At 42.2% G+C, this 24,847-nt stretch overlaps 1 protein-coding gene across 1 annotated transcript in view; it reads left to right on the forward strand.

Annotated features, from left to right (window-relative positions):
- Positions 1–24,847, forward strand: part of RELN (reelin) — a 534,786-nt gene that overhangs the window by 270,434 nt on the left and 239,505 nt on the right. The window lies entirely within an intron of this gene.

Below are 24,847 nucleotides of genomic sequence, written 5' to 3' on the forward strand. Positions count from 1 at the left end.
TGAGTATCCAAGGGGCCGGTTTAGAAGGGGAAAGCAGCTGTTTGTCTGTTATTCTGGCCCTAGGAGGGGGAAAGCTGCTACCCCTCAATCTATTTCCTGATGGGTTACTTGGGCAATTAGAAGTTATTTGCCTGCTAATAACCATGCCCCCTGGAGGTCAAGGCACATTCTATGAGGGCCCAGGCATTGTCTGCTGCTTTCCTGAGGGGGATTCCGCTACGTGACATTTGCAGAGCCACAACGTGGTCTTCTTCGGAGACATTCGCTAAGCATTACGCTCTAGATGTGCTAGAGAGAAAAGAGGCTTCGGTTGGTCAGGCCGTTCTTCAGTCGCTTTTTCTATGAGAAACACACTCACCTCCAAGGTAAGCGGCTTGTGAGTCTCCCATGTGGGACTGCACAGAAGACGGACAATGAAAACAGTTGAAAACAGTTGAAAACAATGAAAGCACTTACCATAACTGCTGTTCATTGACATCTTCTGTGCAGGCACACAAACCTTCCCTCCTGCCCCGCTGTGTTCTTCCATACTTTCTGTTGGGAGGTCGGCGGCACAGGAGAAACTGAGGGTGAAGGGGTGCCGCCTCCAGATGCCATGCTTGGCGGGAAAAGCCGCGCATGCACGCTCGTTGGACGGGTGCCCCCTAGTGGACATTTGACTAGAAAAAAGTTCCAGTCGGCAGGCCTGCACGTGCGCAGTCCCATGTGTGCCTGCTCAGAAGACGTCAATGAACAACAGTCATGGTAAGTGCAACTCTGATTTCAACAGTAAGTATAATTGAGTTCAGTGGGACTTACATACAAATAAATGTGTATGCCACTGCAGCCAAGATGATAGGAACAAACTAAGCAAAGAAGTTTTTTAAAAAAAAGTTGTATCACCCCTGCAGGTTCAACCTATCAGGTCATGTGTTCCAATCCCTTACCTATGGGATCACTGAAGGAGAGAGGAAGAGATATTCATTTTAGGGTTTGAGGAAATAATATTATGTAAACTGGGGGGAGGGAATGAGGAAAGGACCAGTGCACAAACAACTGATAATGTAAATAAACGGGGAAAATAGGTAAGAACTATCTTTCTTTTGATATGTGTATGGATTCTTTTTAATGTGCGGGGGAGAGTATTCCAATATTAGGAAAACCTAAAACCTGTAGTTTGAAATGGTACAGTCCAATAGTAGGAATCTCCAGATCGTGTCCTTCATCGGCCTTGCATTCTGCTTGTTTAAAAGCATTTGTCAGGAACCTAGTATTTGTTACATGATAAGATTAACAACTATACACTAAAAAGCCAAGGCATCAGTTTAAATGCTCATCTTTCCTCCAGCTCTTTTCCTCTGCCAAAACACCAGACATGAATCAAGTAATTTGAGTTAGAGGAACGGATAATGACTAAGGATTTAAGCAAAAAATGGCACAGATTTCATGCTAAATCCCAAAGCTCCTTTCCTGGGTATGGCTATTGAGAGAGTGGTGGCTGACCAGCTTCAAGGGTTTTTGAATGATACATCAGCTGATCTGTTCCAGTCTGGCTTCAGGCTGGGCTTTGGGACTGAGACTGCTTTAATAGCTCTGGTTGATGACATCTGGCTTCAGCTAGATAAGGGCAGTTGTGCACTGCTGATTTTATTAAACCTGTCAACAGCGTTTCACACAGTTGATCATCTGGTCCTGGTTGACTGCCTACCCTCACTGGGGGTAAGAGCTACTGCCTTACAGTTGTTTGCGTCTTTCCTCTAAGGATGCTCAAATGAGGGTGGTCATGGGATGAGGGTTCATCCCGACGGGAATGACACTGTGGGGTCCCTCAGGGATTGATCTGGTCCCCAATGTTTTTTAATATAAATATACGCACCCTCTAATAGATGTTGTTAGGAGGTTTGGGGAAGAGGGCCTTTACGATTGTGGCACCCTCCCTTTGGAATGCATTGTTGGAAGGCATTCGTGCTCAACAGGTCCTCTTGATGCTTTGGAAACTCTGTAAGGCAGAACTATTCCGGCGTGCTTTTGCTATCTAATGTTCTTCTGTGAGGCAGAGTATATTGCTGTGCGTTTTATCTACCTGCAGTCTTTATGTTATTCGCAGGGTTTTATAGGCTGGGGTTGGGACTAGAGTGGTTTTTAATTATTTATTAGGCTGTTGTTTTATTGTGATTTTATTGCATATTATATTTTGGTATGGATTTTAGCTGTTGTGATTGTTGTGAACTGCTTTGAGTTCTTGATTAAAGAGAAGCAGTATAAAATCGAATAAATAAATAAATAAGATCATATATTTAAAAATATTTTATTAATGCAAAAACATTAAAAAAATTAAACAAGCAAACAGGAGAGAAAGAAAACAAAACAGTGCTGACTACAAAGACCCTATTGGCAAATCTATATATAGGTATATATGAAAGATTTCCAAATATCTAAAAATAAGTCCATACTCAATTGCCTTCTATATGCGATATGTGCAAATGTTGATAAATTTATAAGGTCTTCAGTCCAGTGATTTACAGGAAGTGGACTTTTGTCTTTCCAGTGTTGAAGTATGTCTTTTAGCAACTATAAGGGTACGACGAGTCAATTTTCAGTGACCATCAGTTAGATTCCAAGAGACAGGCAAGTATTTTAACAGTGGTTGTTGTGGGTTTTCCGGGCTGTATTGCCGTGGTCTTGGCATTGTAGTTCCTGACGTTTCGCCAGCAGCTGTGGCTGGCATCTTCAGAGGTGTAGCACCTCTGAAGATGCCAGCCACAGCTGCTGGCGAAACGTCAGGAACTACAATGCCAAGACCACGGCAATACAGCCCGGAAAACCCACAACAACCATCGTTCTCCGGCCGTGAAAGCCTTCAACAATATTTTAACAGTACCTTAACATGTATTGCCGAAGGCTTTCACGGCCGGAGAACGATGGTTGTTGTGGGTTTTCCGGGCTGTATTGCCGTGGTCTTGGCATTGTAGTTCCTGACATTTCGCCAGCAGCGAAACCTCCTCAGGATACAGTGAAGCCTCCCGCCATTAGCATTCCACACCCTGGGAAACTCTTACAGGATGACTCAGCTCAACCCCACCCCTCCTGAGTAGATAAAAATGACCTGCCAACATCTTTTCCACACTGTGACACTGAGAGATCTCTGTCTTTTGGTGCTACACCTCTGAAGATGCCAGCCACAGCTGCTGGCAAAACGTCAGGAACTACAATGCCAAGACCACGGCAATACAGCCCGGAAAACCCACAACAACCACAGTACCTTAACATCCTCAAAAACAAATGGGTTTTCTAACACAAGGTTAATATGACTAATAATCTTCTCCAAGAAGGGCCAAATGACTAAACATGTCCAAAGCACATGCTTAAAAGATGCATTTTGTGAATTACACCAACAGCCATTAGAAACTGTTCTTAAACCTTTAGTAAAAAGACGCTCTGGTATCCAGTTACTCTAAACATAATATTTTGCTGAATAAATGGCAACTTAAGATCTATAGTAGCAACAGGTACGTGGCTTAGGGCCCTATCCCATTGCATTAGCAAAATTGGTCCCAGAGCATTATTCCATTAATCTCTAAGGCTCTGTATATCAGATTTATTAGCTGACCTCATATTTATATACAAATATTGTAGATTTTGCTTTCTATATTGATTCAATAAGAATCTCCAAAAGTTAGGGAGACTCTGAAGCACTCAAAGCTGCCAGACAATATTTGGACACCAACAAATGTTGCAATTGTAAATATTGCCATTCGGCAGAAGTTGGCAGATCATATTTAGATCTCAGTTGGAAAAATGACAAAAACTCATTGTCAATACCTATCAACTGGTCTAAAGTAAAAATTCTGTTATCTGTCCAAGAAAGATTTCTTCCCAATTTTTAAATCTGGATTTGACCATAATGTTAGTTTAGCTTGTGAGAATGGGTCAAATTGATATTGTCATTATGTGCCATACTTCTCTAGCTGCATAAATCGTTGGAGGAACAAAATCCATTTTAACATAAGTAGACCCTAATGCATTCTACTTAAAAAGGGATTCGAAAAAAGAGGCCTCCAAGAGAGCCCAAGATGGATACTCCAATTGAGAGGAGCTATGCCAGTAATTTGTACACACTAGCAAATATAGTAAGCACTAAGGTCCAGAAGACCAAATCCTCCTTCATTAATTGAAAGTTGCATCCTCTTAAATGAATCTTGGATGGTGTTCAACTCCACGTGCATTTCTGAAACAAAGTATTAATTTTATTAATATATTTAAAAGTTATATAAAAAGGGATTGCACACATAACATATATAAATCAAGGCACAGTATTTATTTTGATGGCATTTACTTCATAATGACAGGTTTAGAGTTGCCCATGTATCCAAATTCAAGGATATATTCAAGATTTATTAATATTCAACAAAATCATGTCTTAATATTCCTTGGGATCAATATTCCAAGGTAAGTAATAGCATCTGGGCACCATCAGAAATGTCCCTCAGTAATTACGCTCAGTGATATATTGTCTCCCAATGGCATCAATTTTGATTTTGTCCAATTAATTGAATAACCAGACAGATCACCAAAATTATTAATTAAATTCAGGAATGGAAGTCTGAGGTTCTGAAATAAATAATAAAAGATCATCTGCATATAAAATAAGTTTAAATTCTAAAGAATTGTGTATAAAGCCATGTATATTATTACTTTGTCTAATAGCACAAGCCAGAGATTCCAAACATAAATCAAAAATGAGAGGAGAAAGAGAACAACTTTGCTTAGTAACTCTTTCAAGAGGAAATGGTTCAAAAATTCCATTGGTCTGTACCCTAGATATAAGGGATGAATACAAAATTCTAATCCATTTCAAAAATTCATGGGGGAAGCCAAATTTAATCAATGTAAAGAAAATGCATTTCCAGTATATTTTGTAAAATGCTTTTCAACATCAACTGAAAGAACAGCAATTTGATCAGATCTCTTTCCGTTTAATGCAATCAGATCAGCATCCAATCTAAGATTATCAGCTCCTTGCCTACTTTATATAAATCCAATAACCTTTTGAAGTCTGTTAGCAAGAATGGCAGTTAATATCATAGCGTCCATATCCATCAAAGAAACAGGTCAAAAATTTGCACATCGAGTGTGGTCTTTGCCTGGCTTTGGAATGACAGTAATATAAGGATCCCTCAGTGATGCTGGTAATACACCAGATTCAAAAATCTCATTGTACACATGATACAATTTTCGAATTTAAAAAACCTGAAAAAGTTTTATAACGTTCAGTAGAGAACACATTCAGTCCTGAAGATTTACCAGTGCTACTCATATTCATTATCACAGCCTTAATTTCATCCATATGCAAAGGTTCAGCGAGTAGCTGTTGCTAAGCCATATCTAAAATGGAAGATCAAGGTGAGAGAGAAATGTTTCCAAGTCTTCTCTTGGTGGTTGTTTGCCAATACTATACAATTTAGAGTAAAACTTTTGAAACTGTAAATTTATTTCCGTTGAGGTAGTATGCCTTACATTCTCCTCATACTCCGTCATAGGGATATAATTCTTTCGCTGCCTTAATCGGCCAGTAATCTGCCAACCTGCTGTTTTTGTTCCCAGTATGACTGGCACAAGTACATCATTGACAATATATTATTCAACTCATATTTAACCTTTTTCAACTCTTGATAGAGATCTGGATTAGGAGATGTAACAAAATGAGTTAACAAATATTTCAACTTATTTTTCATGTTCATTTCTTCCCTTTCTCTAAGCGTCTTCTTGTGAGATGCATATGCAATAATCCTTCCTCTGATAAAAGCTTTACAAGTTTCCTGTTCAATAGCATGAGTATTCACAGTTCCTTGGTTAATATTAAAATACTCTGCAAGCTCAGCTATCATCTGTGTTTTAAAAGTTTCATCACTGAGCAAAGAGACATTATGAACTAATGAAATAGTGACATGATCAGAAATAACAGTTACACCTATGTCACATGCTTTAATCTGAGGTATCAACACAGTTGAAACAAGAAAATAATCTAATCAAAAAAAGTTACGATGTAAAGAAGAAATAAAGGTATAGTCTCTGTCTTTGAACCTAGTTCAACCATATAGCTTTATGTGTAGATATCACCAATGAAATTCATTGGGGGTGTGCTTTGATATAAAGCTATAAATCTTCCTCCACTAACAAATAATCATATCTAATATCTACCAAGTTACTGAAACATTGATAAAACATATCTGGAAAATCCACATATGGACTATATACATTAGTCATAACCATAACAGAATCAAAGCCTTTCATTACTAAAATAATAAAGTGACCATTTGGATCTGTTATTCTTGAATCTAAAAAGAAACATATTTGTGTATTAATATAGCCACAGCCTTAGATTGATGTATTTGAAACATATACCTCTCCAACCCAGTCTCTACACAACTTGTTTTTGTCATTTGCCATTATATGAGTTTCTTGTAAAAAAAGCCACATTCAGCATTAAGATTTTTCATTTTGGAGATAACCTTTTTGCATTTGGTAGTGTCTCTCATGCCCTTAACATTCCATGATATCACATTGAATATAAACCCATAAAATAGTATGCCCAACGAATTCTCTTGTCACTGAATAAATGTGGGATATAACATATAGAACCTTATTTTAAGTAAAATACTTATGGAAAATAGCAAAACAGTACACATGAAAAAAAATTGGGTACAATGGGTAACCACTTGTGCCTGTTCTGATGCTTAGAAGTCTGAGGGTGATCCTGGATGTCTCCCTTTCAATGGAGGCTCAGGTCACTGCAGTTACCAAGTCTGCCTTTTTTCATTTGCAACAGGCTACTTGCCCCTTGCCTCTTGACTCATGATCTAATGACAATGATCCAGGCAACGGTCACCTCCGGATTAGATTACTGTAACTTGCTCTATGCAGAGCTTCCCTTGGGCCTTCTCCAGAAATTACAACTGGTCCAGAATGCAGCTGTGCATGTCCTGACGGCTATACTATGTAGAGCACATATAACATCAGTTTTGCACCAGCTGCACTGGCTCCAAGTAGAGTTCCAAATTATGTTTGAGGTTGTGGTCTTAACCTATTAAGCCCTTAGAGGAGTGGGGCCAGCATATCTGTGGGACAGTCTCTCACCATATATTCTCCAGAGGGTGCTATGTTCAGCTAACAAACAGCTGCTACTGGTCCCTGGCCACAAGGATGATTGCCTAGCCTTGACCAGGGCCAGGGCCTTTTCGGTCCTGGCACCAACCTGGTGCTGACCCGATTCCAGGGAGATGGAGAGAAACTCCCCGCCTCTCTGGCATCGGGTGAAGAGGAGGCAGCAGTAGTGGGATAGTTTAAACTGGCCACCCCAGTCACTAACCCAATGCAGGGGAGACAGGGAATTCCTTCCCTTTCCGCCCCCCCCTCCCCATTGGGTTAAGTCGAAGCTGCAGGTACGGGGAAGCTTCAGTGTGCTCCGAATCTTTTCGGAGCATTTTGAAGCGAGCCAAGAAGCAATTTCCGAAGCGGCTTGCCACTTCGTAAATTGCTTATTTCGAACTCTTTTTCCCGCTTCGTAAATTACGAAGCGGGAAAACCTAATCCTTTTTTGCTGCACACCCCTAGTTCAATCTGCAACTGATAATCAGCAGGCAGCTACAGATCCACAGTTCAACCAGCCTCTTCTGTCCTGGCTTTTCTGACTCTGCTGATAACCCAAGAACTCAAGTATTTAGGTGCTGGATATGTCTCTAGATGAGAGATTCAGTTAGAGAGAACATTATGTGAAGCTGAGAGACAGACTTCTCATGAGCGATGGTTCAGTCTTCCAAGGCAACAATTTTAGTCTCCATCTGTTGAACTCATATACCAACAGCCTCAGTCAACTCCTGAAGTTGTTGAATCGACTCAACAGTTGCCTTATTGTTAGTGGAAAGTTCTTTTAGTTGTTCAGATTGTTTTTCCAGCTGAGCCCCCATATTTTTCAATAGGAAAATTACTTCTCCTGGAGCTTCTGCACCAGCTCCAGGATAGGAAGGAGAGGCTGTCTTTGTATCTTTCCCCTTATGGCTCAAAGTTATGAGCCCTCTTATCTCAAGTTGAAAGTAACAGAAAGTACAAAACGGTAAATAAAGGCAAAGTACCGCTGCATCAAAGAAGACCGGTCCAAATCAAAGCATAACAAACAAAAGAGACAGGGGCGGCACAGAGTTGCTTCTGATTTACTCCGCCATCTTTACTGGAAGGAAAATAAGATCGTATACGTGAATGGATAATTTCCATGAAACAATTTCATTCAATGCAGTTTCAAGAAACACCACATGTCCAGTAGCTTTGGGGTCCTGCTAAAGATAATAACAGCACAATGCTAAGCAGCGTTACTCCCATCTAAGCCCATTTATTTCAGTGGGCATAGACTAGAGAAACTGTGTTTCAGATTCCACTGCAAGTGTCCAAAACGTTGATAGTTTGTTGGAATGTTGTTATTTAAGAGAACAGGTAAGCAGTTGTTTCTGTTAGTGCCTTAAGTGTGAACTTACCCAGTTGGAAAATTATTGCTGTCTTTCATAGAACAGAAATATCTTCCTCACACAAACGTATGAACCTGCCTTTAACTGAATCAGACTCGTGATCCATCAAGGTCAGTATTGTCTATTCAGACTGGCAGCAGCTTTCAGGAATCTCAGGCAGAGGTCTTTCACATCACCTGCTTCCTGATCCGGAGATTGAATATCGGACCTTCTGCATGTTGAACAGATGCTCTGCCACTGACTTATGGCTCCCTTCCCTCCTCCACGCTATAGTAAAAAAATATTTATTTCCTTGATGAAACAACTGTTTTGGACTCAAAGTGGGAAACTTGATTTGCACGCTTGCTCTGAATTAGTACGGATCATTGCTGGATCCTCTTCACTCTACATTGAAATTGCACTCTGCTTTCACTTACTATCTGCTCAGATAATTTCCAGCTATTTCAAATTCCCTCTGTGCACATTGCTATATTTCAGCCACTCTAAATGCTCTGAGTTACTACCATGTGCAATGGGATTACAGCTAATTAAGATATTTAAAAGCAGTACCTTAGGGATCTTTTCAGCCTGAATTTTTAATTGCACAATTTAGGGCTTGAGGAGGATCGCACGAGAGTTTTAAAGCTCAGCTGCCATGAAATATTAGCACGCTTCATTAGCCAAAATAGTCTTTGCATCTCACTCCCAAAGCCAGAGTTCTCCCCATAGTTCTGTCCCTGAACTTCCCTGAATGTGATCATTCATAGCTCATCTGTGGAAGGTGACTCACAATAATGATGGATTAATTACTAAGCCAAGGATACAAGTAGACAGCAAGGAAGGAGGGAAATGCTCTAGCAGAGACATGAACTAGGTGTATAAATCCTATAAAATGGGAAGAGAATTGACAGACAGTTGGGAGTGTGTATGCCCCACAGAGGAGCCCAGGATTCAAAATGCAGTCTTTGTTTAAATTAATCAAAGATGGGGGTGGGGAGATACTTTGAAGGAACAGCCGTTAGCTCATGGGCCACCAACCCCTGGTTTTTTTCAAGACTACAAACCCCTACTGACCAGATGCTAGTGCAAAGCAAAATGCCATTACAGAATATGAACAGAGACTCTATGAGTCAAATAGAGGATCCAAACGAGTGAATAAACCCAGCCGTTATTGTGTGGTCATTTAAATGCAGTGCACAAGCGTACATCCACATAAGCAGCTGGGATATTTGCCTCTTTGCAGTGCTGGGGATGTCACTTTTCCTTTTATGTTATCAAGGCAGCAACAAATTATCTTGGCACCACACTTCCTGTATATGCCTTCCCTGTTCCTTCCAAAAAAACCCATTCCCCCACCTGATGTATCCACCTATTTGGGATGAAATTTGGGGAGGACAATATCCCCACTCACCTAAGTTCCTGCCAAATTTCAGGCAGATAAATGTAGGAGCTCTTGTTCTATAAGAGTTAAAAACAAAATTCCTGATCAGTACCTTTGGCCATTTCAAGGGGATGATAGCAAGGAAGGGTGGACCTGTACTTTCAACCACAGGAAAGAAGGCAGAATGGGCCTTCTAAGACAGGCACTTTCTGTGATACAGTAGCAACAGCAATAGGAAAACAAGGTACAGAAGAAACTAACTGTACAACATCTCAGTGAGAAAATTGTGATGCCTTGCAGACTGAGTGTCGGGCAAGGCAGAATCATTCAGTCCACGGTCAGGGTCCCAGAAGCCAGGCAAGGCAGAGTCAGTGGCTTAGCAGCTATCATACACATTGTGTCCACACTTAACAGCCTCTCTTGGTTGGGGTTGTTATGGCTGTATGCCTAAGGGCCATGCTAGCAGCCGGCTGCTCTGGAGGAATCCTGCAGCTACTCATCTCCATCATCAACAAGCAACTGGCATCGAGCCACTTTGCCCGTCTTGCCTGCAGCTCTGTTCTCAGCCTCCACCTGCAGCACTCTAAGGGTGTAGGTGATACTGGAGGGCTGGGAATGGCCAGCTGAGGTTCACCTACTAAACTAGAGCTAGAAGATCTAGGTGGCACTGCACAAGTTGTTGGTTGTGAGTCTTGACGAACCTGCAGCTCATTTTCCTGCTAGTCAGCTTCTGTTAGCTCAGGAAAGGAAGTGAAGGAAGAAACAGCCTTATGACCCTTAACTCGCTTTACTGGTAAAAATGGCAGAAAAGAAGTTCAGAGAGCTGAGGAGGGTGGGAGTGGTTACTGGCGGACAGACCAGTCAGCTCCCAGTCAAAGAGGGGGCGGGGAGAGAAGAAGAACAGGAGTTTTTGATTCTTCATGGACAGAACATGCACCAGCAGCAACTGGACAGCGGCTTTAAAAAATTGCGGAATGTGTGCAGTGGAAAAAAAACGGGAAAGATGAACAAAAACTGTTTCTGCTTCCCATGACTCCCCTGCAGGGGCAGAGCTCGAAAGAACATGGAAAGCAGAATAGATTCTGAAATGCTGTAAAGTGACCATGCAGAAAACACCTCAATCGGCTGACTCATCCTCCCTCCACCCCATGCCATAATGGAGGAGAATGCCTTCCAGTCGTAGCTGACGTATGGCGACCCCTGATGGGGTTTTCATGGTAAGAGGCTAACAGAGGTGGTTTGCCATTGCCTGCCTCTTCAACCCTGGTGTTCACTAGAGGTCTCCCACCCAATTACTAACCAAGGCTGACCCTGCTTAGCTTCTGAGATCTGACAAGATCAGGCTCCTCTGGGCTAGCCAGGTCAGGGCACCCCATACTGTAATGAAACTGGAATAACAGCAAGCTGCTGGAATACTGAAAACTTTTTCAATTATTTCTGAAGGTTAATTTTTAAAATTCAGTTTCGTTATAACAACTGTATTAAAGAATGGGGCATTTTTGGTTCTTTTAGGTAATGTCCAAATGCACCTCCTCGGAGGGTCGGTCACACTATTTCCATTTCACCTTCCTCCCAGGAAAGGAGTATCTTGTATGCTGGTCTGAGCTCCTTGCAGGAAGAGGATAAAAATGCAAGCGATGGATAGTATATAATGTACTGTAGGAAGGGACAAAGAGGGAAGACACAAAAATGCTCTTTAAACTTACTGGGAACAAAGCAGCTAAACAAGAGAATGTAGTTTCATAGTAACTCACATGGCTGTTTGCAGGGGCCAAAAAGAAAGAGCAGGCCTTGAGACCAGCCAGGGTGCCACTTAGCCTGAAAACCTTTTATAAACCCCTAAAACAAATGTGCCATATATAGTCTCTTGTAGTCTTAACTAACATAGTATAACTTGAGGGCAGCACTAGTATGGAGAATGGTAAAGCTGCTCAGAAGGCTATGTTGTTTAAAGGGAATATGGCACCTGGTTTAGTTTGCTTGAGTCAGTTGGCAAGGACTCTTGGGTGAATTCTCAGTTTCCATATCCTCTCTTCTCATCTTATTAAGATATTCCATGAGTGATGAGTGAGTGAGTGAGTGAGTGAGTGAGTGAGTGAGTGAGTGAGTGAGTGAGTGAGTGAGTAGGAGACACCTATTGATGATCTCCTGCTAGGGGCTTTCCAGAATCCTGACCCTGATTGCTCAGAAATATTGTAACAACAACTGCAACTGCACTCATATACCACTCTTCTAGACAGATTAGTGCCTTATCCAGAGCGGTGAACAGGTTAGTGTTATTATTATCTCCACAATACAGCTGGGGAGCTGGGGCTGAGAGGAGTGGCTTATCCAAAGTCCTCTTTTGATAAACCACATGGCAGTAATGGAATTTGAACCAGTAGAGTGCTGATTTACAGCCGAACCACTCAACCACTGTGCTATAGCTGACTTGTTCAGAAATAACACCCTTGTGAAGAGTGTCAAATAGGAAGCGTTTGGGAGAGCAAGTGGAGTCACTTTTCTCAATTATGGTCTTCGTTTTAAAAAACAGATTAGAATGCTAAGCCTAAAAAAGCAAGAGTCCAGTAGTACCTATAAGACTAACAAAATTTGTGTTAGGGTATGAGCTTTCGTGAGTCACAGCTCCCTTCTTCAGATACCGCTGCTACCCATTTTGATCTAAGCCTAAATAAAGTTGTAGCTGCATTCAGACATCATGAACAAATTAGAATTCATTTGTAATGACGACAAGCCATTCTGGATCAAAGAGTTCCTGCCTGTGAAAGTATTTAATCTAAATTAAGCTTTTTGATACTTATGAGTTGATTGCTTTAGCTAAGTGATGTTTGGTTCTTGCATACAAACTAAGAATCTAAGCTGTGATTCGAACATCACATTGTGGTTAAACTGAAGACTTTCTAAACCAGGACATTCTCTGTTCTCGGTCTTGGCACAGTGCACAGAAGGGCAGCTTATTCTCATCACTATCAAATTTTTCATTTGTTTATGACATCTGCATGCAGACTTAAAGTGCCTTGGGCACCCAAGAGTAAAGGTGGATAGTAGATGAAGTGGCTGCTATATGTTATTAAGAAGTCAGTACTTGTGCAGATGTGTCACCACCTCAGTGGCCTTAATTGTCTGCATAAGAGGCAAGATTTTTTCCTTCATCCCTAAAGGTTTGGACTTGTATTAAAATTGTTGACTCCTGCTTATATGAAACACAGTTATCCACTGCCTGGTTTATGACAGCAAAAAGATCCCACAAAATGCAGTCTTCTGCCCTGCCTTCTACAATAGCTATAGGTTTTATACTCTCCTGGATATGTATAGGATAATATGCCTACTGTTAACCTGCTCTTATTAGCAAGCAAGCAGAACTCATTAATTTGTGGGGTATCCTTGACGTGACAAACTGTGTAATGCTTCCAAAGGGCCCTCGTGACATGACCTGTACGGAGTTAATGAATAATTGACCTCATGGTCTCCATTTCTTTTCTTGAGCAATTGAGCCTGATGGGGAGGGGTCAGGGTTATTGTAGGGACATGAGGGACTTACTGAAAGAGAATGTAGGGAAATGGCCCATGGAAAAACTGCACTGTTGTCTATCCCTCGTTGCCCTTCAACTTTATTAGGTCAGTTCTTTTGTCTCAGTGATGTGAATTGTTTAGAGATGTATTTTGAATAAGCTAAGTACCTTCTTTTCTAATACGGTCTCCATAAGTTTAAAAAAACCATTTCTGTCTAGGACATAAATTTCCATACAGGACCTGTGGATAGATGTTGATATTAGCCAAGCTTTAGAGTTGGCTCTTCTCATAATCCTTTTATACGAGTGACTCAGAATGGAGATGTGGTCTCTTCCTGAACAAATATTTCTGCCCAGAGAAGGAGCTTTTTCAGTTGATTCCTAACAAAGACATGCATTCATGTTAAATCATGTTAAAATAGGAGAAAGTGGTCTCTTGGCGCTGTGGAGATTATCGAATCTCCATTAAGTAGTCATTAAGTAGTAGTCGCTGCTTGTGCAACAGTGTGAGGAATGGAATCAACACCCAAAAGCAGCTCTTAGCATCTGGCGGGGCGTAAATTTGGTTTTTAGCCCCAAATCAATAATGTCCTTGTATGCAGCTCCCCCGCCCATATATTGCTGGATTTTATTTTGTTCCCATCTATTCATTTCTCCAGATTTTTGAAATCCCTTTAAAATTTTTAGCACAGCATGCCTGTGATACGTTTCAGTTTTGTGTTATCTTTGGAATTTGTGCCTCCCCACATTCAAATAACTGGCCAGTGCCAGATGCAGCAGTGATCCTGAGGGATGCTACTAGGCCTGCTTTCTTGCATTAAGAAGGGAGAAAATGCCCACAAAGCCCTGCACAGCTCTGCTTGCTTGTCCTGTACCATCGAATGGTCGTTTTGGTTGTTTATGTTATAAAGAGTGTTTTTAAGCAATATGGTATTAATTATTTAATACCGCAGAGACTGGACACAGTCATTCACACAGCAGTTTTTATTTTGGGTATCACCACAGTCTTAACAAATAGGACTCTGGTGGCTCCTGCCCTGTGGAACAGCCTACTCGAGGAGGTCAGGAGAACGAACCCCCACTCTCCTGGTTTTCCACAAATGATGCAAAACCGAATTATTCAAAAAGGCTTTTTACTCAGATGGGAGGGCTGGATTGTAGGGAAAGGGTCTCAGATGTTTTGCTAATGAGTTAGGGACCATAGACCTCACCACTATCTTGCCTTACATATTATCTGGTGTTTTAAATATGTGCTCCTATGAGCTAGCTGTGCTTCATGTTGCCTAATGTCAGTCCTAGAATTCATTATGTTCTGTACTGGATTCTTGCTAATGTTATGTCTTTGTAAATTTGTATTTATTTACCATTTGGCATTGTTTATGAAAATGTCCTTGACGCTATATGGAAATGTCCTTGATACTGATTGTACGAATCTCACACTGTGTAATCCGCCTTGAGTCTCAGTGAGAAAGGCAGACTATAAATGGCATAAATAAAATAAAAATAAATTACAAGAATATACCAGAGCTGAGTTAACTACTGCTAAAACTCCACAGAGTAAGATTGCAATCTTTAGAGTTCTTAGTTGGAGCAGACCTGGTTCACTCATACCTACCCTACCCCGTTACTCACTCACTCACTCACTCACTCACTCACTCACTCACTCACTCACTCACTCACTCACTCACTCACTCACTCACTCACGTTCTTTCTTTCTTTCTTTCTTTCTTTCTTTCTTTCTTTCTTTCTTTCTTTCTTTCTTTCTTTCTTTCTTTCTTTCTTTCTTTCTTTCTTTCTTTCTTTCTTTCACTTATATTCCGCCTCTCCATCATGTTTAGTGCTCAAGGTGGTTTACATCATACATATACAATACACTATTAAAATAATAAAATACAAACATTAAAATCAGTAATACAATATTAAAATAGAAACACAAACATTAAAAACCAACAACAGAGTAGAATACAAACTTTAAAACCCAGAAAACTCAAAGAACAGTGCCATTATTAAATCCTACTCATGTCCATTGTCTACAATAAATCAATCATATGGAGTCAAGCCATTTCTGCTTTCAGAATTTCACCAAATCCCAGAGGGAAAGAGTGTTAATGCATTCTAGAGGGAGGGAGCTACAACTGTAAAAGCTCTCCCTCTGCTCTAACCGAATTGAATGGCCCTAGGGCCAGGAACCACCAACAGACCCTGAGTTGCAGACGGTACAGCATGCAGGGGTTATACTGGGAGAGGTGGTCTTATAGGTATGAGGATTCCAGAACGTCAAGGGCTTTAAAGGGTAAGACCAACATATTGAGTTCAATTCGGAAGTCAATTGGAAGCCAGTGCAGCTGCTTCAAAATCAAAGTGATATGAGCTGAACACAATGTGCCAATTAGCAGTCTGGCAGCTGCATTCTGTATTAACTGAAGTATCTGAAGCACCTTCAAGGATAGCCCAATGTAGAGTGAGTTACAGTAGTCTAGACAAGAGGTGTGTCAGGTCTGTTACCCACAGCTCTTCCATATTGCTTGCCTGATGTATTTTTCTAGTACTGTTTATGTTCACAGGAGCAGCCTGGTTCCCGAGACAGTCTTATCTAGGATGGCTCACCACAGAGGCCTTGAGAGACAACTCCTTTCGCTTTCCCACCTTCTGTACTAGTTGGGTAGACACCGAGGGTGGGGGCTGGACGAAAGGGGTGATATACTGTAGCGAGCACTTAACACGTCATTTTCAACAAGAGATCTGTGTACAGCCAAAGCTTCTTTTAGCCTTTGGATTATCTATGGACACTTGTACTTTCTGAATATATATTCTCTCAATAAACAACCTTTGACTCAAGAGACCTTGGATTTCTTGCTGCAAGGGGTGGGAGATGAAATCAGAGTATCCTGCTATCCATAGACTGACAAGGTGACTGAAGTATGAATCACTGTGGCAATGGCACTTGTTTGTCAATGGATAATGTGGAATCCAGCCATACTCCCAAACTCCTGAGAGAGTCCACTGCTATAAGTTGGACTCCATCAAGTGATAGAAGAGCAGGACCCACTGTCGTCATGGCCCAAACCAGCCACATTACTTCCATTTTTGATGGATTTAACTTCAGCCAACTATCCCTCAACCAACTATCCCTCACAGCATCCAGGCACTGGGCAATGACCGAGATCTCAGCCTCTGGTTGCTTATCCAGCAAGATACAGAGCTGGGAGTCATCAATACTCTGGCCACATCCAACTCTCAAACCACTGACAATCTCTACGAAAGGGTGCATATAAATATTGTATAGCATTGGGGACAGAATCAATCCCTGAGGGACTCCACAAGAAAGATCCTGCTGGGCCAGCTTATCCTCTCCAATGGAGAAGATGAGGAGGAGAAATGAGGAGAACCAAGCCAAACCAGTTAGTTCCCTTCACTCCCAGTGAGGCCAAATGGTTGACCACAACTGAATGGTCAAGAGTGTCAGATGCTGCAGACAGATCTAACAAAATCAGCAGCACCTATCCACCTTTATCCAAGTGGAGTCGGAGATTACCAACCAATGCCACCAGAGCTGTCTCAGTGCCAAATCCAGGTCTGAAGCTGGACTGAAATGGGTCCAACGCACGTGTTTCCATCAAGAAACCCTGGAGCTGCTCCACCCACCCACTCCACTCCGCTCAGTTACCTTGCCCAGAAACAGTAAATATAAGAGCACACAAGTTCATATGTTTGACAAACCCTTTTTTGTAGTGTTCCAGAAAAACATGGGCTTTACAGAACACCTTGAGGATTGCTATACATGCTTAACATGCCACAATGACAAGCATTCATCATCCAAGTCTTTGTGGCATCAGACTACAGAGCAAGTAAAGAGTATTTGACAATTATGGCAGAGAAGACAGGCCTCTGCAAATTCCATAAGGCAGAAAAAAAGAGTCTTTGGCCAAGTCCAGAGGCCATAGGGTAAGGAATACAGCAAGGCAGGGCGGGGTAGACAGGTGGGCTGTTGCAGGAAGCAGGCAGGGAACAGTGCTGTGGAACACAGCAGAACAGCTTACAATGATATATATCAGATACATATATCAGAGAGAGAAATGGAAGCATGCTTTGAGAGTGCACGATATCGGGAGGGAGTCCCAACTGTCAGGCTTCTGCACCACTGAAGCAGCAAATCCAACAGAGGGACTGTGTTCCTTTGTGGTCCACGGTTACTAACCCTACTAGTTGACTCAGCACATGGTCGGTGGTCCGAGGAAACCCCTGGATCCCAAAACTACGTCCTTTGCAACTTGTCTCTTCCTGAAAAGATAATTGCCAAGCTTGGTTCCTGTCACCCACTTGTCCTGACGCAAACTGCCACCAGAAGGACCTGAGCTGTTGCCTATCACACTATGCCACCTTATTCTAGTCCCCTACCAGGCTGATAACTTGCTCCATCCTGTCCTTGGGACCCTGATTCAGCTACTGTTTGGGATGCTGAACCTCCATAGAACTATAGAGTTCTATAGAACCAGAGTTCAGTTGGTTCCCTTTAAGGCCCTTATGGGGCCTCTAACCCTAGCTGATTTAAGGCACTCTTAGTTGCCTCCTGGGACCAGGTATCCAAGTGGCAAAGTAGGTAGTGAACAGCAAGATATGTTAGGGGCTGCTTCAAGGCTGTTGTAAGGACACAACTAGAGAAGATGCAGGAGATTAGGAGTGGCTTTCATTGAAAAGCATCCATAGAAGTGGTGGAATTGGTTCAGGGCCATGCTGCTGGGAGAAAGATAGATAAACCTTTTCTCCCAATACCATTTTCTATCTTAATCACCCTTCTCACTACCTCCACTCCAGGAAAATAAGTGGAACAAATAATGGGAGGGGGGGGAGAGTTGGTTTTAGACTGACAAGAATGGTATAGAGGAGGGTTTACTCATCACCAGGGCCCTAATTCAGCTTCTCACCACTGCCGCCCAAGGCTGTTTAAGACGTGAAGCACAGTTCTCTCACATCTCAATTATTTGTGTCTTTAAAAATTGATGTGTAGAATTTTAAATCTAATTTTTTCTTTACTTTTTGGGAGAAACAAGCAGTATATTTTGGAGATTTGGGAGAGTGAGAAGAGCAATAAACAGTGGCAGATCTTTATTCTAAGAGGAATCATTCGTATTGTTTATATTTTTTTAGTGTTAAATGACTCCCAAGAAATTGCCAGTCTTTTACTTGTTAATGCATGAAACACGCAGGCTGATCTCAAACAGGCTTATCAGGAAGCAAGTCCCACTAAACTCAGTGATCATTCTGCAAGTCCACCCAGAATTCTCCACTCTTCCTTGTTAGGTATTTATTGGCCCCACTCCTCCTGCCTGCCTTCACACACTTAGGGCAGAAATATGATCCACATGGCCCCAGACCAGCAGCCACCACAGCCTGAGCTGAAGGAAAGGGCACTGCCAAGGGACCTCTACTCAGTACTCAACAAGGGGGTGGGGAGCATGTAAGCCTGACAATACGTTGCCAAGGTTATCCCCACACAGGCAATTCCAGCAGCAGTTGTGGGATGGTGATGCTGTCAGCTGTGCATGTGCTTGCTGCTGCAGGCCACTGAGCAGATATTGTGAGTTTATGTTGTGTGATGTAACCTACCTTCCTTCTCTTCACCCAGAAGCCCTGACCACCTCTGCCCATCTCACATAACCCAAGACTGGCACGGGGCCCTTAGTGGTGTCATGTCCCTCGCTTCGGCTTCCTTGGACCTGCCCAAACCCTCCTCTTAAAGCCTCATATCTGGTGGGGGAGGGTTCAAAGTTCACCCCTGTTCTCTTCCTTTCCCCCAGCTGGCTCTTCTGCTGCCTGGAGCCAAGCCCAGTCTGTCCTCATTGACTTCTCCTTGACTTTTTAAGGGCAGCCTGAAGAGAAGGTGGGATGTGGAATTGTATGGTATAGCTTAATCTTGTCAGATCTCAGAAGCTAAGCAGAGGCTCTGCAGAGGAAGGCACTGGCAAACCACCTCTGCTTCTCACTTGCTTTGGGTTGCCATACATCTGCCACACCTTGACAACATACATGTGCATATATAAAGAGGAGGTGGGTCCATCCACAGCATTCTTGCAGGAGAGCAGGTCTTCCCCCAAAGAACTGAGGAGTTGATTGGATGGTATATCCAGCAACATGTTTCCCTATTTTAACCCCATAATTGCCATCCTGATCGCTGTCCCATTGCTGGACCATGTCTGTATCGTAGTCCCTTGGATAAGTGGCCCACAAAGTTCCTGCCGTGACCAGAATGCTGCCACCCAGCAAGGCAACTGACTGGCCCTTAGTGCTTCCACTTTGAGTCGGGGGTATCCCCGACCCCAACTAGAGATGGGCACGAACAGAAAAAAAATAAACACGATGTTCGTTGTTCGTTGCCATCCACGAACTGGGACTCACGAACAACCACAAACATGGTCCTGTTCACGAACATGTTCGTGGTTGGCTGTTCATGGGGGCCAGCATGCTCTCCTTCAGCCATCATCCAAGTCAAGATCCCTACTGCACTACACCCAGAAACCTGACCTGAGCAAGCACCAGGAAAGGTACCAATAATAAATAATAGCTTGGCCCAGAGCCTGGCAGCAGCCCTGGAACTTGAAGGGGTAGATCCCAACCGCACCACTCCCAGAAACCTTACCTGAGCAGGCATCAGGAAAGGTACCAGTAATAAATAATAGCTTGGCCCAGAGCCTGGTAGCAGCCCTGGAACTTGAAGGGGTAGATCCCTATCCTACCACACACAAAGAAAAATTCAAGCTCCAACGCACTCTCTCTACCGAAATGCCAACAGCAACTGTCTCTCTCCCTCTCCACTGTCTGCAAACTAAGCCAGAGCTGGGAGCCCCCCTCCCCCTGGTCTTTGCTCCCTTGTTGTAACAAATTTGGAGCTCCACACTTGAAAGGAAGACCTGCCTACCAAGCTAAATTGGGCTTAAATTGAGGTTTCCAGGGCAACAGCAGGAGTTCAGACAGAGTTCAGACAATCCCTGCCTAAGTTGCCAAGGGAATTGATTGCAGGCGCCAGACTGTCTGGCTTGAGGAACAGCAATGAACAAGGCTTGCAACGACCACCTGTTTGTTTAGAATGGGGACTCATGAACAGCTTGTTCGCGAACAGCAGATTGGTCTGTTCGTGGCTTTTTTTTTTTAGTATTGCTGTTCGTGCCTATCTCTAACCCCAACAAGCAGTGCTTTCTGGACACTGAGGGCTAAGCTACAAGTGACGAATGACACTTGAACGGCAAGTGAACAGACTCACATGTATTCCTCTCTGTTCACTTGCACTCCACTTGATCTCATGGGTGCAAGTGGAGTGCAAGTGGAGCTCAAGTGAACAGGGAGGAATACATGTGAGTCTGTTCACTTGCTGTTCAAGTGTCATTCGTCACTTGTAGCTTGACCCTGAGTGGGAATGCAGTATTTTGGCAATTGTAGGTAGGCCTGCTATGCAATTTAATTAGAAACAGCCACTTTTCATGTGGAAAAAGACTTGTCTCACAGGGAATATTTGGTTCAAATTTTTCACAGTGGTACTTAGTAGAAAGAGATTGTTCATTGATTTAATAGTCAACATTTAGCTTTTTTGACCTGCAGGAGAGAAAAAAAAGAGTAAGTTGCAGCTTTCTTTTTTTAACTTCTCCAATATGGTAGCAGATGGTAATAAATCCTTGACATTTTGACAAAGTGCTTTTATTTGCTTTTACAAATGTATAAAATATACAAAATGTATAGACAATGGAAATAATTGATTTTGAACTCATGTTCTCTATAAATTTGTTTACATGAATATCACAGCTGAAAACAAAATCGTATTCAGAGTGCAGAATTTCAGGAAATGATGTTTGTATATGAAGGAACTGGATGGAATTAAATTGCTAATGTTCTGTGAAAGCATACATTTTAAAAAGATTTCCCTAAAAGTTGAATAAAGGCTTGGTGGCTGAGCACATAATTGCTTAGGCTGGAACAATTGCATGTACGTAAGCTAGAAGACCATCAGTTTCACTAGGGTACTTGAATTAACTTCAGGGCTGCTCAGAACATGAACATGATCTGCATTTGAATTTACCATAATTGCCCCTCAAGTTCTTTCAGCATCAGTTGAGCCCTGCACCAAATTGTCTCAATGTTTTTGTTCAAAGTGTGCGTCGAATGCCACATTTATACTCCTGGATAATAGCCACTTTTACAGGCTTTTCTGCATAAGTCATTTCATACATTGCAAGGGTATGAGCAGGTGAAGTCAGCTAATTAGGTGCAATGTGAAAGACCAGCAGTTGCCTAGGGAGTGATTACCCCCCACCGCCAATAACTATTGACTTCCATAAGGCAGTGCAAGAATGCACACACCTGAATTATTCCTGATCTGAACCATTTCCTCATAACAGACATCAGGTCATGCAAGTATGATGGGCTAACAGTATTGAGAAAAAACAAGCCACACAGCCCTGAAACCCCCTCTTGCCCATCAGCCATGTTTTAGCAACAAGAATTTGGCAGCCATAGGGAATTTTTAAAAACAAACAAACAAACAAACCTCTCCTTTCCTTCCATCCAACAAAAGCTCTATGATACAACAACCTTGAGCAGAATATAGTTCTCAATCATATTACCCAACAGACAAAAGAAGTAATAACTGCTAGGGTCTTTTTTGGATCATCAACAAGTAAAGGAATAACTACTTCATGGGGATAAATGACAAGCATGTAAAATATAACATCTCCTAAAATTAACATACAAAAGACACTCCAAAACAATATGTACAATAGTCTCGATCTTACCTACAATCTTACTCGTTTTGAATGAGATAAACACAAATACCTACCCCGCATGACTACTGAAGAATGAGCATTGTCTAGCCAAGGCAAGAATTCTAAGGAGGCCTGAAGAGGTCGACAAATATGTATAAGAAGGAAGAGACCTTGGAGGAGAAATGCCAAAAAACTGAGATGAACCAAATAACATGCTCTAAAAGCAGAACTTTAGCAGTCAATTAATTTTATACAATTTTTTACCAAAGCAAATAATGTACAAAAACCTAATTCCTAAACAGTATTGAGAGTAACATAAACAGCCAGAAGGTTTTCATAGACAGTCTTAAACCAAATAGATCTATAAAAATCTTCTCTTAAGTACACCAAATATCTTTTACTATTTAAATGTTACCTAATAAATAGTCTAGACCAGGAGAGGCTGATCTCGTCAGATCTCAGAAGCTAAGCAGGGCTGGCCTTGGTTAGTAATTGGACGTGAGATCTCCAACGGAGACTAGGCTTGCAGAGGCAGGCAGTGGCAAACCACCTCTGTCAATCTGTTGCCATGAAAACTCCACCAAAGGGGGGGGGGTCGCCATAAGTCAACTATGACTTGAGGGCAGAATTCAATTTCATTCAGTAAATAGTCTAAATGACCGTTGTAACCAAGCCCTTGCCTCAAGGAAAACTTGACAGAATTCAGAACAGAGAGTCTCACCAGCTACATGGTGGTTTATATTTTTAAAAATTCATTAGAAAGGTATAGCTGGATGATCAGTATTTTCATAAACTGACACAATCCTTATGGCTACTCCATAAAGAATAAAGGGATAGACTTTTAAGTTAAAAACTTGAATACAACTGGGAACATAATTCCCACCTCCATTTGGGAAAAAAATTAATATGCTGCTATGACAATTTTTTGCTTTATTTCTTGTTAACAATTGGTGTGATCTTCATTTAAAATTAGATGAAAATAGAATAACCTTTGCTTGTTGAACTTCTACTGTTTTTGTGAGGCAATGCAAATTGCCCTAGATCCAAAGGAAATAAGGGAAACAGTGAGACACTTCATAATAATAATAACATATCGCCCTTCAGAACAACTTAACACCCACTCAGAGCGGTTTACAAAGTGTGTTATTATTAGACATGGGCACAAACAGCATTACAAACGGAAAAAACCCACAAACAGCCCGTTCGTCTGTTCGCGAACAAGCCATTCGTGAGGCTCCATTCTAAACAAACAAGTGGTCATTGCAAGCCTCGTTTGTTGCCTTCATCAGCAGTTCGTCAAGCCAGACAGTCTGGGGCCTTTCAATCAATTCCCCTGGCAACAGCAGGAACTGAACTCTGTCTGAACTGTTTCTGGCTTTCCTTCTGGCTTTAACCCTTCAAAGTACTTCCAGCAGAGAATCCCATTTTTGCCACTGTGAACAGTAAATGACAACAAAGGGAAGGACCCATGGATCATGCCTTTCCTGGGGTGCAGTCTCTCTGAAACTTGGGGGGTCTTTGGAGGACAGTGCGGACTATGTCCCCTGTAAATTTGGTGGGTATTGGACATTGGGAAGATCAGTTTGTAACCCCTCAAAGTAGCTTCCACCAGAGAGTCCCGTTTTTGCCACTGTGAAGAGAAAATGACAACAAAGGGAATGACCCATTGATCATGCCTTTCCCAGGGTGCAAGCTCTCTGAAACTTGGGGGGTCTTCAGAGGACAGAGAGGACTGTGTCCCCTGCAAATTTAGTGGGTATTGGACATTGGGGAGGTCAGTTTGTAACCCTCAAAGTAGCTTCCACCAGAGACTCCCGTTTTTGCCACTGTGAAGAGAAAGTGACAACAAACAGAATGACCCATGGATCATGCCTTTCCCGGGTTGCAATCTACGTTCCGTTCATGCCCATGTCTAGTTATTATTATTATTATCATGACAATTATCATGACAATCACCCTGTGAGGTGGGTGGGGCTGAGAGAGCTCCAAGAAGCTGTGACTGACCCAGGGTTACCCAGCTGGCTTCAAGCAGAGGAGTGGGGAATCAAACCCAGCTCTCCAGATTAGAGTCCCGCTGCTCTTAACCGCTACACCAGACTGGCTCTCATGACTGTAAGCTGCCCACTGTGAAATGTTAATGTTTGGTGTTCTTAAAGAATGTGTCAAAGGCGATTAGTATTGGTTGTTGTGGATTTTCCAGGCTGTATAGCCGTGGTCTTGGCATTGTAGTTCCTGACGTTTCGCCAGCAGCTGTGACTGGCATCTTCAGAGGTGTAGCACCAAAAGAGAGATCTTTCAGTGTCACAGTGTGGAGAAGATGTTGGCAGGTAATTTATATCTACTCATGAAGGTGGGTTTGGGCTGAGTCATCATGTAAGAGTTTCCCAGGGTGTGGAATGCTAATTGAGGGAGGCTTCACTGTATCCTGAGGAGGTTCTTTTGCATATGGATTGGTGTGCTTGATAAGCTAATCTTCTCTGCAGGGCTATTGTAGGATGTAGAGTATTTTGTTAGCCTGGTGTTTTTCAGCACTGGAAACCATGCTCTATTCATTCTTAAATTCTCTTCTTTCCTGTTGAAATTGCGCTTATGCTTATGAATTTCAATGGCTTCCCTGTGCAATCTGACGAAGTAGTGCAAGTATTGTCCAGTATTTTAGTGTCCTGGAATAGGATACTGTGTCCTGTTTGAGTTAGGCTATGTTCAGCCACTGCTGATTTTTCCGGA

This window comes from Eublepharis macularius, chromosome 9 (assembly GCF_028583425.1).
Source record: "Eublepharis macularius isolate TG4126 chromosome 9, MPM_Emac_v1.0, whole genome shotgun sequence".
Classification (NCBI taxonomy): Eukaryota; Metazoa; Chordata; class Lepidosauria; order Squamata; family Eublepharidae; genus Eublepharis; species Eublepharis macularius.